Source organism: Schistocerca piceifrons, chromosome 1 (assembly GCF_021461385.2).
Source record: "Schistocerca piceifrons isolate TAMUIC-IGC-003096 chromosome 1, iqSchPice1.1, whole genome shotgun sequence".
Classification (NCBI taxonomy): domain Eukaryota; kingdom Metazoa; phylum Arthropoda; class Insecta; order Orthoptera; family Acrididae; genus Schistocerca; species Schistocerca piceifrons.
Window position 1 is genome coordinate 534,623,949 of NC_060138.1, and position 15,546 is coordinate 534,639,494.

Here is a 15,546-nt window from a genome sequence, read left to right on the forward strand (position 1 = left end):
TCGTCTATAAAGAATTCGCGTTAGTATTCTGCAGCTGTGACTTATTAAACTGATAGTTTGGTAATTTTCACATCTGTCAACACCTACTTTCTTTGGGATTGGAATTATTATATTCTTCTTGAAGTCTGAGGGTATTTCGCCTGTCTCATACATCTTGCTCACCAGATGGTAGAGTTTTGTCAGGACTGGCTCTCCCAAGGCTGTCAGTAGGTCTACTGGAATGTTGTCTACTCCGGGGGCCTTGTTTCGACTCAGGTCTTTCAGTGCTCTGTCAAACTCTTCGCGCAATATCATATCTCCCATTTCATCTTCATCTACATCCTCTTCCATTTCCATAATATTGTCCTCAAGAACATCGCCCTTGTATAGACCCACTATATACTCCTTCCACCTTTCTGCTTTCCCTTGTTTGCTTAGAACTGGGTTTCCATCAAAGCTCTTGATATTCATGCAAGTGGTTCTCTTTTCTCCAAAGTCTCTTTAATTTTCCTGTAGGCAGTATCTATCTTACCCCCAGTGAGATAAGCCTCTGCATCCTTACATTTGTCCTCTAGCCATCCCTGCTTAGCCATTTTGCACTTCCTGTCGATCTCATTTTTGAGACGTTTGTATTCCGTTTTGCCTGCTTCATTCACTGCATTTTTATATTTTCTCCTTTCATCAATTAAATTCAATATTTCTTCTGTTACCCAAGGGTTCCTACTAGCCCTCGTCTTTGTACCTATTTGATCCTCTGCTGCCTTCACTATTTCATCCCTCAAAGCTACCCATTCTTCTTCTACTGTATTTCTTTCCCTCATACCTGTCACTTGTTCACTTATGCTCTCCCTGAAACTCTGTACAACCTCTGGTTCTTTCAGTTTATCTAGGTCCCATCTCCTTAAATTCCCACCTTTTTGCAGTTTCTTCAGTTTTAATTTACAGTTCATAATCAATAGATTGTGGTCACAGTCCACATCTGCCCCTGGAAATGTCTTACAATTAATAACCTGGTTCCTAAATCTCTCTCTTACCATTATATAATCTATCTGATACCTTTTAGTATCTCCAGGGTTATTTCATGTATACAACCTTCTTTCATGATTCTTGAACCAAGTGTTAGCTATGATTCAGTTCTGCTCTGCGCAAAATTCTACCAGGCGGCTTCCTCTTTCATTTCTTAGCCCCAATCCATATTCACCTACTATGATTCCTTTTCTCCCTTTTCCTACTCTCGAATTCCAGTCACCCATGACTAATAAATTTTCGTCTCCCTTCACTACCTGAATAATTGTCCCACTATTTAGTTGTTTCTTCACGATGACTCCAGGTATCTACAAACGGCACGTTGTTAACTATTAGTGAGAGGGAATTTGATAGTTGACACCTCTTCGTGTGGTGTCAACAACGATGATATGTGTAGGGTTGGAGCCCCATGCACCACAGAACTATTCGTCGCGTTACCTCGAGCCGAACATGTGCACATCTCGCTACTATGAAGAAACAATAACTAATTAATGCCTATTTGTAGCTATAAGACAGTAGTGAAAAGTGCCAGGTTCGAATCCCTGTCCGGCAAAAATAATTTGTATCGTCGTTTCAGGTTCCAGTATCACGCTATTGGTGAACATGTTTAAAATCTGACATTTGATTGTGCTTCATATAGGTACTGGGTTCAACTCCCTTCCATCAACAAAACTTTACTTCATGACGTTTCACACTTGTGCGTTGCACTTTATTACATACCTTTCGTGGTTACTTCGCAGGTGCAATATAAGCTTCATGGGGTTCCCGCTGTGGTGCTAAACGTATCGTTATTTATTAGCGGGTTCGAACATTCGGCCTTGTAAATTGATACTGCTGGACACGTCTATGTTTTACGTCTCTTTACGCCTAGTCAAGTCTCGATCAGACACGCAAGCTTTGTTTGGTTCAAATTCGGATCACTAGCAACAAGTCATCATGTCATTTAATGAGTGTGATAAGACTTCTGAAGTGTCACTTATTGTAATGTAGTTTAATTTACAAGTGTTAAGGGCTGTCTCATTTTTAATAGCATGTTTTCTAATATTTGTTGTATCACAGTATTAGTTCACATCTGAACTTACTGCCATGACTAGCGGTATACTCTAGTGGTCTTTTGTGGTAACTATTGTCTATAGTCAAATGATTCTATAACCTGTGCCAGGCACTTAAATGTGATTTTCAGAGTATCTGTGAGAAGTATCCATGTAGATTGTACCCCACAGTGTTTCGGCACTTAGAGAACCTGCGACACAGCTGTGCTGCGTTGGTTGAATACAGCAGTGGCTCACTTTTTATGTTAGCAGGATCAACCACAAACAGAGATGTAATAATTTCTATGTTGCAAGTGGAGAGTTCGAACCCTGGTGGTGGGAAATATTTTCACAGTCAGTATTTGGCCTGCAGAGGGAGGAGAGGTAGTGCATAAAGTTCCGATCATCAGACTTTGTGCCAGTGTTCTGTTTAAATACCACAGCTTATGTAGTGACGCTATGTGACACTGTTGATAATGATCCATCCATTGGATGGGGATGTTAAGGTTGGTGGCACCCTTGTGCTATTTGCGAGAAGTAGGCTATGTGCTGGCACTGGGTTTCAACCTACCCTTCTCTCTTCGTTGTCTTTGTCATCGTCATCGTCATCGTCTTCATCTTCATCATCATCATCATTATCCAACACAAACATTACACTCCACACACACACACACACACACACACACACACACACACACACACACACATAAACACATAATGTACATAGATGTAGTGTTACAAATAAATAAACAAACAATAGTACGAGTGGAATTTAAATGATGATTAAGTAGCCCATACATTGGTAGGAACGAAGGACATTTCATAAATAACGCACAGGCTGGCTTTAGTGCGAACTGTTTGATGCAGCAACAATAAAAATATGTCAGATGTAGTTCGGGACTTGAGGAAGAAGCACGTGTTCTTGTTTTTTCACTGTGCGCTCTAATATAAAATTGGCGAGAGGTAGACATGGATCCTGCAATACTGTGACTGTTGAGGGCCAGAGGACGTACATGAAGATCGAAATTTTACGTTGCAAAACCGCGACAGATATCCACAGGACGTTAAGTGAAACCGAGCGAGGTGGCGCAGTGATAAGCACACTGTACTCGGCTTCGCGAGGACGACGATTCAAACCCGCGTCCAGCCATCGTGATTTATGTCGTCCGCGGTTTCCCCAAATCGGTTCAGGCAAGTGTTGATATGGTTCCTTTGAAAGGGTGCGGCCGATTTCCTTCCCCATGCTTCCATAATCCGAGCTAGTGCTCCGTCTCTGCTGACCTAGTTGTCGACGGACGTTAAACATTACTCTCCTCCTCGCCCCTCCCGTTAAGTGAAGTTTGAGATGAATTATAGTTTCATTTTATTGTGATGAATTATAGTTTCACGTTGAGTTAATCGTTTTAGTTGTGGTCGTGCGAGAATAGACCACAATCAAGACCAAGAGGGCCAAAAACGGCAACAGCTGAACGAAGTGTGAAACTTGCGCTTTATCTGAAAACTACCTTGAGCAGTTAAACAGAGAACCGACTCGTGGCGATAACATATTAGACCTTCTAGTGACAAACAGACCGCCGGCCGCGGTGGTCTCGCGGTTCTAGGCGCGCAGTCCGGAACCGTGCGACTGCTACGGTCGCAGGTTCGAATCCTGCATCGGGCATGGATGTGTGTGATGTCCTAAGGTTAGTTAGGTTTAAGTAGTTCTAAGTTCTAGGGGACTGATGACCACAGCTGTTAAGTCCCATAGTGCTCAGAGCCATTTGAACCATTTGACAAACAGACCCGAACTATTTGAAACAGTTAATGCAGAACAGGGAATCAGCGATCATAAAGCGGTTACTGCATCGATGATTTCAGCCGTAAATAGAAATATTAAAAAAGCTAGGAAGATTTTTCTCTTCAGGAAAAGTGACAAAAAGCAGATTTCAGAGATCCTGATGGCTGAAAACAAAAGTTTTGTCTCAAGTACAGATAGTGTTGAGGATAAGTGGACAAAGTTCAAAACCATCGTACAATATGCGTTAGATGAGTATGTGCCAAGCAAGATCGTAAGATATGGAAAGAGCCACCGTGGTACAACAACCGAGTTAGAAAACTGCTGCGGAAGCAAAGGGAACTTCACAGCAACATAAACATAGCCAAATCCTTGCAGATAAACAAAAATTACGCGAAGCGAAATGTAATGTGAGGAGGGCTATGCGAGAGGCGTTCAATGAATTCGAAAGCAAAGTTCTATGTACTGGCTTGGCAGAAAATCCTAAGAAATTTTGGTCTTATGTCAAAGCGGTAGGTGGATCAAAACAAAATGTCCAGACACTCTGTGACCAAAATGGTACTGAAACAAGAGGATGACAGACTAAAGACCGAAATACTAAATGTCTTTTTCCAAAGCTGTTTCACAGAGGAAAACTGCACTGTAGTTCCTTCTCTAGATTGTCGCACAGATGACAAAATGGTAGATATCGAAATAGACGACAGAGGGATAGAGAAACAATTAAAATCGCTCAAAAGAGGAAAGGCCGCTGGACCTGATGGGATACCAGTTCGATTTTACACAGAGTACGCGAAGAAACTTGCCCCCCTTATTGCAGCGGTGTACCGTAGGTCTCTAGAAGAGCGTAGCGTTCCAAAGGATTGGAAAAGGGCAGAGGTCATCCCCGTTTTCAGGAAGGGACGTCGAACAGATGTGCAGAACTATGGATCTATATCTCTAACGTCGATCAGTTGTAGAATATTGGAACACGTATTATGTTCGAGTATAATGACTTTTCTGGAGACTAGAAATCTACTCTGCAGGAATCAGCATGGGTTTCGAAAAAGACGGTCGTGTGAAACCCAGCTCGCGCTATTCGTCCACGAGACTCAGACGGCCATAGACACGGGTTCCCAGGTAGATGCCGTGTTTCTTGACTTCCGCAAGGCGTTCGATACAGTTCCCCACAGTCGTTTAATGAGCAAAGTAAGAGCATATGGACTATCAGACAAATTGTGTGGTTGGATTGAAGAGTTCCTAGATAACAGAACGCAGCATGTCATTCTCAATGGAGAGAAGTCTTCCGAAGTAAGAGTGATTTCAGGTGTGCCGCAGGGGAGTGTCGTAGGACCGTTGCTATTCACAATATACATAAATGACCTTGTGGATGACATCGGAAGTCCACTGACGCTTTTTGCGGATGATGCTGTGGTACATCGAGAGGTTGTAATAATGGAAAATTGTACTAAAATGCAGGAGGATCTGCAGCGAATTGGCGGATGGTGCAGGGAATGGCAATTGAATCCCAATGTAGACAAGTGTAATGATCTGCGAATACACAGAAAGAAAGATCCCTTATCATTTAGCTACAATATAGCAGGTCAGCAACTGGAAGCAGTTAATACCATAAATTATCTGGGAGTATGCATTAAGAGTGATTTAAAATGGAATGATCATATAAAGTCGATCATCGGTAAAGCAGATGCCAGACTCAGATTCATTGGAAGAATCCTAAGGAAATGCAATCCGAAAACAAAGGAATTAGGTTACAGTACGCTTGTTCGCCCACTGCTTGAATACTGGGATCTGTACCAGATAGGGTTTATAGAAGAGATAGAGAAGATCCAACGGAGAGCAGCGCGCTTCGTTACAGGATCATTTAGTAATCGCGCAAGCGTTACGGAGATGATAGATAAACTCCAGTGGAAGACTCTGCAGGAGAGACGCTCAGTATCTCGGTACGGGCTTATGTTGAAGTTTCGAGAACATACCTTCACCGAGGAGTCAAGCAGTACATTGCTCTCTCCTACGTATATCTCGCGAAGAGACCATGAGGATAAAATCAGAGAGATTAGAGCCCACACAGAGGCATACCGACAATCCTTCTTTCCACGAACAATACCAGACTGGAATAGAAGGGAGAACCGATAGAGGTACTCAAGGTACCCTCCGCCACACACCGTCAGGTGGCTTGCGGAGTATGGATGTAGATGTAGATGCTCTTGAAGGAGATCGCAAAAATATGGTTCAAATGGCTCTGAGCACTATGGGACTTAACTTCTGAGGTCATCAGTTTCCTAGAACTTAGAACTACTTAAACCTAACTAACCTAAGGACATCACACACATCCATGCCCGAGGCAGGATTCGAACCTGCGACCGTCGCGGTCGCGCGGTTCCAGACTGTAGCGCCTAGAACCGCTCGGCCACTCCGGCCGGCGAAGGAGATCGCAGTGAGACTTATGAGGAACTCTCTGAAGCCACGGGAATCCCCCCAACATCAGTATTCTGACAAATGGCTAAAAGAACAGAAACATTTCTGCAAGATGGGTCCCTCACTGTTTGACTGCCGAAGACAAGCAGAAATGCCGGGGCATAGGAACCCTGCTCAAACAGCGATTTGACTCTGAAGGTCGAGGCTTCTTGTGTCAAATTGTCGCTACTGATAACACGTGGATTAGAAACTTTGAACCGGAGTTGAAATCACAGTCCAATAAGTAGAAAGCTTCAGGTTCTGCAAGTCCAAAAAAATTTTCCTGTGGTCAAACAAAGCTCAAGCAAATTATGATTTCTGCTTATGATCACCAAGGAATTACATTTTGCGGCGTGCAGTTGCAGCTGTAGCGGTTATAAAGCCAAGTACTGAAAAATTTATTTGTGCACTGTTATATTGTTATTACATTTAATAGTTTTCGGTGGTGTTTCGTGATGTCTGTGGCGAAATGACGATTCAATAAACTTTTGGAAACGTTCGCTTGCTGTGTTTTTTAGAGCTTTCAGTGCGTTGAAGTCGTTTAATAAATTTCGTGATTTAGTTTTCAGCTGACGTTTCTTATTGTTTCTAGTGAAATATTTCAGTAAAATTTTCATTCAGTGTTTTAACCTCGTTGAGTATTCCAGTGGCCGCTTGAATTTTTGGTTTTAGCTAATAATTTTGTGAAGTTTTCTTGGTATTGGTATTAGCTGTGGTGTAGTAGTATTAATACAAGTAGTTGCTTTCTTAGTAGACAGAGAATTTCGAGATCACTATTGTTAGTTCCATAAATAGTTCTGCTTGTATAACTGAACTTGGGTAACGTAGACGTACAGTTTTTTTTTTTTATCAGTAACCGTAAAATTTTACCATGAGTGAGAAGTGTGCGCTCTGTCGTAGGTTTGTGAGTAGTGGGTTACAGTGTGGGATTTGTTCAAAGTATTTTCATTGGGGGAAAATGTAGTGGGTAAGCCAGTGGGCAGTCTAGCGAGATCCTCTCCTGGGAATGTAGAATCTGTAGTAGAAATAAGTTGATAGAGGAGCAGGAGTGTAAAATCTGTGCCTTTCAGATGCTGTTACAACGCGCAGAGGAGGAACTAGATAGGTTGAGGAGGGTGAAGGGTGGTGGGGAATGGGAACTGGCAGTTGGCAAGAAGGCAGCTAGGAGGAGGAGATATTCAAACGGCTATACTTTGCGTATATGCAATAGATTTGACCAACTGTCCGAGATGAGTGAAGAGGAGCCTCTTGTAGCTGTAGACGTAGGGAACATGCAGCAGTCCTCAGCTGTTGGGAGGCCTAGGGCAGCTGCAAAGTCTAACAGAAAGAAGAAGGAAGGTTCTGCTGCTAGGTAGTTCGCACGGTAGAGGTGTGGGCCAGCAGTTGCAAGAAGTGTTGGGGAGTGAGTGCCAGGTCACCAGCATTGTGAGGCATAGTGCAGGGTTGGCTCAGTTGACTGACAGCATAGGGGAGTTATGTACGAAATTTTCGAAGGAAGATCAGGTAGTGATATTGGTTGGAGCAGGGAACAGTCTTGATAGGGACGGGGAATATGATGTTGGTGGTGACCTGATAAAGATAGCTACTCAAACTGGTGGCACTAATGTGCATTTCGTGCAACTGGTTCAGCGTCATGATCGGCCTCATCTTAATGCGGCTGTTAGGCGCGTTAACATGGGGCTGGAGAGGGCGCTGATGGCAGAGGGCATGGGTCACATTTCAGTGGTGTCAGTCGAGTCTATCAGTAGATCGTGTTTCACTAGGCATTGCCTGCACATAAACGGCTGTGGGAAGGGGAGGCTGGCAAAGCTTATAGGTGACAGTGTAGTGGGTGCTGGTGGGATCACTCATGGAAAAATTCCTGCAGTTGTTGGTGCTAGAGGTGCACCTTTTTTGATTGAAGTCAACTGATAGATATACCTGCTTAAAGGAAGTCCCTCTAACTAGGGGCTCACCTTCAGAGGACGTAATGTTTCCAAGGAATTAGCATATTTCATGAAAATATAAGAGGTATTAGATACAAAGTTAATGAACTGCTTATGGATATTGACTCTGAAAATATCGGTATATCGGGGCACCACTTAAATAGTTTGACAATTAAGAGGCTTCCTTTACCATGGTACAGATTATCTGCTTGTTTTTCAAGGAGTTCGTTGGAGAGTGGCGGAGTGGCCATGTACGTAAAAAACAATATTCCATTTGAGTCCAAAGACGTATCACGGCACTGCATTGAACAAATACTTGAATGTTGTGCAGGGGCCGTTGAATTTAATGAAACTAAAATTCTAATTTTTGTTGTTTAAAGGTCCCCTAACACTGACTTCAGAACATTTCTGCTTAAGTTAGAGAGGGTTCTTCATTCACTTTATAGGAAGTACCAGAAATTAGTTATATGTGGTGATTTCAATATTAATTTTGTATATGATTGTAAAAGAAAGGATGTTGGTAGATTTCCTAAATTCATATGACCTGATGCAGACAGTGTTTTTTCCAACTACAGAACAGTAGCGGAGCTATAGACAATATTTTTATTAATTCTTCCTTACTAGAGGGGCGTTCTGTTAGTAAAAGGGTGAATGGCCTTTCAGACCATGATGCACAAATTTTACCACTAAAAGCTTTTGTACTCAAAAAAAGTCACATATAATTACAAACTATATAGGAAAGTTAATCCAACGGCAATAGAGAGGTTTTCAATACTCATCAAGGAACAAGAGTGGCAGGATGTTTATAGTGCTGATAATATAGAAGACAAACATAATATTTTCCTTAACACGTCTTATTTTCTTTGAGAGTTGCTTTCGATTATAACGTTCTAAACGGGATACTAGTAGTACCGAGTGGCTCACTAGTGTGATAAGGGTATCATGTAGAACAAAGCGGGATTTATATCAAAATGTTAGAAGTAGTCACAATCAAGCTACAGTTGCCCATTACAAACAGTATTGTAATGTGCTTAAAAGGCAAAGAGTACGTGGTGCGCAAATAGAATACCTATTTCACAGGATAAAATTAAAACCATATGGTCAGTTGTGAAGGAAGTGTCTGGTCAGCAGCACAAGGTCGACGATATAGTCAGTTCGTAGTAAAAATATTTCTGTTACTGATAAATCAGATACATGTACAGTATTTAACAATCATTTTCTGAGCATTACTAATGAATTAAATAAAAATTTAGTTTCTAGAAGGAATCAAATAATTTTCTTGGCAAACGCCTCTCCGAGATTGATGTCTGAAATACTCCTCTGTGATACAGATCAGGGGCAGATTGAGTCAATAATTAAATCACTGAAGACTAAGCACTTTCATAGTTATGATGGAGCGCCTAGCAGAATATTAAAGTACTGTGCTGCACAGTATTTAGCCATATTTGTAATTTTTCCTTTAGGAATGGTCAGTTTCCAGAACGATTAACGTACTCAGTAGTAAAGCTGCTTTATAAAAAGAGAGGAAGGGATATTGTAGACAATTTTAGACCTATTTATATGCCATTAGTGTTTGCTGAAGTTATTGAAAAGGCTGTGCATGTAAGGATAATAGATCATTTTATATCACACAATTTGCTACCAAATGTACAGTTCGGCTTGAGAAGTCGTTTAACAACTGAAAATGCTATATTCTCTTTTCACTGTGAGGTACTGGATGGGTTAAACAAAAGGTTTCGAACGCTAGGCACATTTTTGATTTAACTAAGGCATCTGATAGTGTTGATCACAAAATATTGCACCAGAAGTTGGACCATTGTGGAATACGGGGAGTGGCTCACAATTGGTTCACTTCTTATTTTAGCACCAGACAGCAAAAGGTCATTATTTACAATGTTGAGAAAGCTGTGATGTGAGGTCTGAGTGGGGTACAGTCAAGTATGGGGTGCCCCAGGGATCAGTGTTGGGGCCACTCCTGTTCCTTGTTTATATAAATGATATGCCCTCTAGTATTAATGGTAACTCTAAAATATTCCTGTTCGCTGACGACACTAGCACGGTAGTAAAGGATGTTGTGTGCAACACTGACTCGGTTTCAAACAGTGCAATTGATGACATAAGTTCATAGCTTGTAGAAAATAAACTAACTCTAAATCACAGTAAGACTTACTTTTTACATTTTCTAACGCGTAATTCAATAAAACCCGACGTTTTAATTTCACAAAATGGGCATATGATTAGTGAAAGTAAACAGTTCAACTTTCTAGGTGTTCAGATGGATAGTAAACTGTCGAGGAAAGCCCACGTTCAGAATCTTGTTGAAAGAGTTAATGCTGACATTTTTACTATTCGAAAGGTATCTGAAGTAAGTTATCGTTCGACACACAAATTAGTCTACTTTTCTTATTTTCATTCGCTTATGTCATATGGTATTATATTTTGGGGTAACTCTTCCGATTCTTAAATAATAATTTTGACTCAGAAACGCCCGGTTCGGGCAATAAGTTGTATAAGTTCAGGAACATTTTGTCGACCCCTTTCACGAGTATGGGTATTTTGACATTGGTCTCCCATTACATATATTCCTTACTGTCATTTCTTGTTAACAACATTGGCTTATTCCCAAGAATAGGCAACTTTTACTTAGTTAATACCCTGCATATATCAAATCTGCATTTGGATTGGACTTCCTTAACTCTTGTGCAGAAAGGTGTGCAGGATACTGCTGCATCCATTTTCAATAAGCTGCCATAAGAATTCAAAAATCTTAGCAGTAACCCACGCGCTTTCAAATCGAAACCGAAGAGTTTCCCCATAGAACACTCCTTCTTTTCTGTCGAAGAGTTCCTTGATAAATTAAGCTGATTCTTGTTGTATTGTTGATTGCGTTTACTTAAACTTATGGACTGAATTTTTCGGGTTTATAAACACTTTGTTTTTATCTGTAATTACATTTATATTGTTATTTGATATACTAACACCTCCCATGACCTTGGAGATTTGCTCCTCAATTTGGTCCTATGCAACTTGACGTGTAAATAAATAAATAAAATTATGACAGAGTCCCGTGTGGAACAAGTGTCACAGCTATGTATTATCGTAACTTCGTGCAATACCTACACAGAAAAAATGCGCAAAACCCGACCTCAGTAGCTCGAGGCTGGGCCACTCATTCTCGACGACAATTCTCGCCCACATATCGGAATGTTGTAGCCCAAAAACTGAGCGGAAACGGATGGGAAGTGTTGCTACATCCTCCCTACAGCCAAGACATGAGTCCACCAGACGTCGACTTGTTCTCGAAATGGAAAAAAGCCTACGAGTGGGCGTCGATATATTTCACTGGAAAAGCTTTCTACGACCGTCACGAGAGAGATTCGACAGATGCAGACAAATGGTGTCCTGGATGGAATAATACAATACTGGCCATTAAAATTGCTACACCAAGAAGAAATGCAGACGATAAACGGGTATTCATTGGACAAATACATTATAATAGAGCTGACATGTGGTTACATTATCACGCAATTTGGGTGCATAGATCCAGAGAAATCAGTACCCAGAACAACCACCTCTGACCGTAATAACGGTCTTGATACGCGTGGGCATTGAGTCAAAAAGAGCTTGGATGGCGTGCATAGGTACAGCTGCACATGCAGCTTCAACACGATACCACAGTTCATCAAGAGTAGTGACTGCCGTATTGTGACGAGCCAGTTGCTCGGCCACCATTGACCAGACGTTTTGAATTGGTGAGAGATCTGGAGAATGTGCTGGCCAGGGCAGCAGTCGAACATTTTCTGTATCCAGAAAGGCCCGTACAGTACCTGCAACATGCGGTCGTGCATTATCCTGCTGAAATGTAGGGTTTCGCAGGGATCGAATGAAGGGTAGAGCCGCGGGTCTTAACACATCTGAAATGTAACGTCCACTGTTCAAAGTGCCGTAATTGCGAACAAGAGGTGACCGAGACGTGTAACCAATGGCACCCCATACCATACCGCCGGGTGATACGCCAGTATGGCGATGACGAATACACGCTTCCAATGTGCGTTCACAGCGACGTCGCCAAACACGGATGAGACCATCATCACGTCCGCAGCTCGTGGTCGTGCGGTAGCGTTCTCGCTTCCCGCGCCCGGGTTCCCGGGTTCGATACCCAGCGGGGTCAGGGATTTTCACTGCCTCGTGATGACTGGGTGTTGTGTGATGTCCTTAGGTTAGTTAGGTTGAAGTAGTTCTAAGTTCTAGGGGACTGATGACCATAGATGTTAAGTCCAATAGTGCTCAGAGCTATTTGAACCATTTGAACCATCATCATGGTGTAAACAGAACCTGGATTCATCCGAAAAAATGACGTTTTGCCATTCGTGTACCTAGGTTCGTCGTCGAGTACACCATCGCAGGCGCTCCTGTCTGTGATGCAGCGTTAAGGGTAACCGCAGCCATGGTCTCCCAGCTGATAGTCCTTGCTGCTGCAAACGTCGTCGAACTGTTCGTGCAGATGGTTGTTGTCTTGCAAACGTCCCCATATGTTGAGTCGGGGATCGAGACGTGGCTGCACGACCTGTTACAGCCATGCGGATAAGATGCCTGTCATCTTGACTGCTAGTGATACGAGGCCATTGGGATCCAGCACGGCGTTCCGTATTACCCTCCTGAACCCACAGATTCCATATTCTGCTAACAGTCATTGGAACTCGACCAACGCGAGCAGCAATGTCTCGCTACGATAATCCGCAATCGGGATAGGCTACAATCCGACCTTTATCAAAGTCGGAAACGTGATGGTACGTATTTCTCCTCCTTACACGAGGCATCACAACAACGTTTCATCAGGCAACGCCGGTCAACTGCTGTTTGTGTGTGAGGACTCGGTTGGAAACTCTCCTCATGTCAGCAGGTGGTAGGTGTCGCCACCGGCGCCAACCTTGTGTGAATGCTCTGAAAAGCTAATCATTTGCATATCGCAGCATCTTCTTCCTGTCGGTTAAATTTCGCATCTGTAGCACGTCATCTTCGTGGTGTAGCAATTTTAATGGCCAGTAGTGTAGAACTTCCGAGACGTTGGGATTCAGTCATAGAGAAGCAGTGAGACTATACTGAAGGACTCTAAAGAGTTATTGACAAAAAAGTCGAAGTAAAAAAAAATAGTGTGCATTATTTATGAAATGTCCCTCGTAATTTTGTGATAGGGGTTACGTTGCAGCTCCAACAGGTGTGATCGCAGAGAGTTAGCAAAAAAATATCAGGAAATTACATGTGTCACGAAAATACGTTCCTTTGTCTTACTTACGGTAAGCTGGTGCGTATTTGACTGTGAAAATGTTAAGAAAATAATGAATATAAGAAAAATGTGATCGCCAGTAAACAGAGTGAGGTGGTGCTCGGTGTACCTTCTTGGATCTGGCGTCGAGGAAGGAGAAGTCCTTGAAGAAGGGCTGCTGCTGGAGGGCGAGCAGCGAGCGCAGGCGTGCGCGCGGCTCCGGCTCCAGCAGGCGGATGAGCAGGGCGCGCGCGCCGTGGCTGAGCGCGCAGCCCGGCGGCAGGGAGCCCGGGGCGCGCGAGCCGCCGCCTGAGCACGACGACGAGGGGCCCGCGACGCCGGGGCCGCGGCCGGTCTCCGCCAGCGGCGCCGCCAGCTCGCAGTCCGGCGTGCGCGACAGCCCCGGCGCAGGGTACTGCAGACACAGCGCGGGGCGCGCGCTCACAACACGCTCCTGATTCAGGCAAGTCAGAAACATAATGCTCGTTCCGAAAGCCCGCTGCAGAATATTTTCCAATCCTACTCTGCTCACACGAACAGTTTTCACTTTGATCTCACTTCAATTTTTACAACGAAATCATTCGGTTATTGGATTTACAAAGAAACTGGTGAAGGCATCCTATTCAAATACAGAGACATGTAAACAGGCAGAGTACGCCGCTGCAGTCGGCAACGCCTATATAACACAACAAGTGTCTGGCGTACTTGTCACATCAGCTACTGCTGCTACAATGACAAGTTATCAAGCTTTAAGTGAGTTTGAACGTAGTGTTGTAATCGCCGCCGCGAGCAATAGGACACAGCATCTCCGAGATACCGAGGAAGTGCCCGCATCTCGTGGTCGTGCGGTAGCGTTCTCGCTTCCCACGCCCGGGTTCCCGGGTTCGATTCCCGGCGGGGTCAGGGATTTTCTCTGCCTCGTGATGGCTGGGTGTTGTGTGCTGTCCTTAGGTTAGTTAGGTTTAAGTAGTTCTAAGTTCTAGGGGACTGATGACCACAGCAGTTGAGTCCCATAGTGCTCAGAGCCATTTGAACCATACCGAGGAAGTGGGGATTTACCCGTACGACCATTACATGAGTATACCGTAAATAACAGGAATCCGGTAAAACATCAAATCTCCGACATCGCTGTGGCCGGAAAATGATCGTGCGAGAACGGGACCAACAACGACTGAAGAGAATCCTTAAACTAGACAGTAGTGCAAGTCTTCCTCAAATTACCCCAGATTTCAATGCTGCGCCACCAACACGTATTAGCGTGTGAACCATTTAGCGAAACATCATCGATATAGGCTTCCAGAGCCGAAGGCCCACTCGTGTACGCTTAATGATTGCACGACACAAAGCTTCACGCCTCGCCTGGGCCCGTCAACACCGACATTGGACTGTTGATAACTCAAAACATGTTGCCTGGTCGGACGAGTCTCGTTTCAAATTGTATCGAGCGTACTTGCGTGTACGGGTATGGAGACAACATCATGAATCCATGGACTCTGCACCTCAACAGGGGACTGTTCAAGCTGATGGAGGCTCTGTAGTAAAGTGGGGCGTGTGCAGTTGGACTGATATGGGGCCCCTGATATGTCTAGATACGACTGGACAGGTGACACGTACGTAAACATTCTGCCTGATCACCTACATCCGTTCATGTCAATTGTATATTCTGACGACCTGGGCAATTCCAGCAGGACTATGTGACACCCCACACGTTCAGGATTGCTACACAGTGGCTCCAGGACCACTCTTCTGAGTTCAAACATTTCCGATGCCTTCCAAACGCTCCAGATGTGGACATTGCTGAGCGCATCTGGGATGCCTTGAAACGTGTTTTTCATAAGAGATATCCACCCTCCCGTAATCCTGCGGATATATGGGCAGCCGAGCAGGATTCATGGTGTAATTCCCCTCCAGCACTACTTCAGATATTATTGGAGTCCATGCCAGGTCGTGTCGCGGCATTTCTGCGTGCTTGCGGGGGCCCTACATGGTATTAGGCAGCTGTGTATATGGTACGTTAAATTCACCCAAAGCAGTCCGATACAATTCTAATTGTTGAGAAGATCTACTTTCAAGTTTTCCGACACTCATTAATTC

The 15,546-nt window shown here is 43.6% G+C and overlaps 1 long non-coding RNA gene across 1 annotated transcript in view; it reads right to left on the bottom strand.

Annotated features, from left to right (window-relative positions):
• LOC124804673 overlaps positions 1-13,674 on the bottom strand; it is a 60,788-nt gene extending 47,114 nt beyond the window's left edge. Inside the window, exon 1 of the long non-coding RNA XR_007017367.1 lies at positions 13,583-13,674. This is a non-coding gene — a long non-coding RNA (uncharacterized LOC124804673). The remainder of the gene's footprint in view (positions 1-13,582) is intronic.
• Between the last annotated feature and the right edge of the window lie 1,872 nt (positions 13,675-15,546).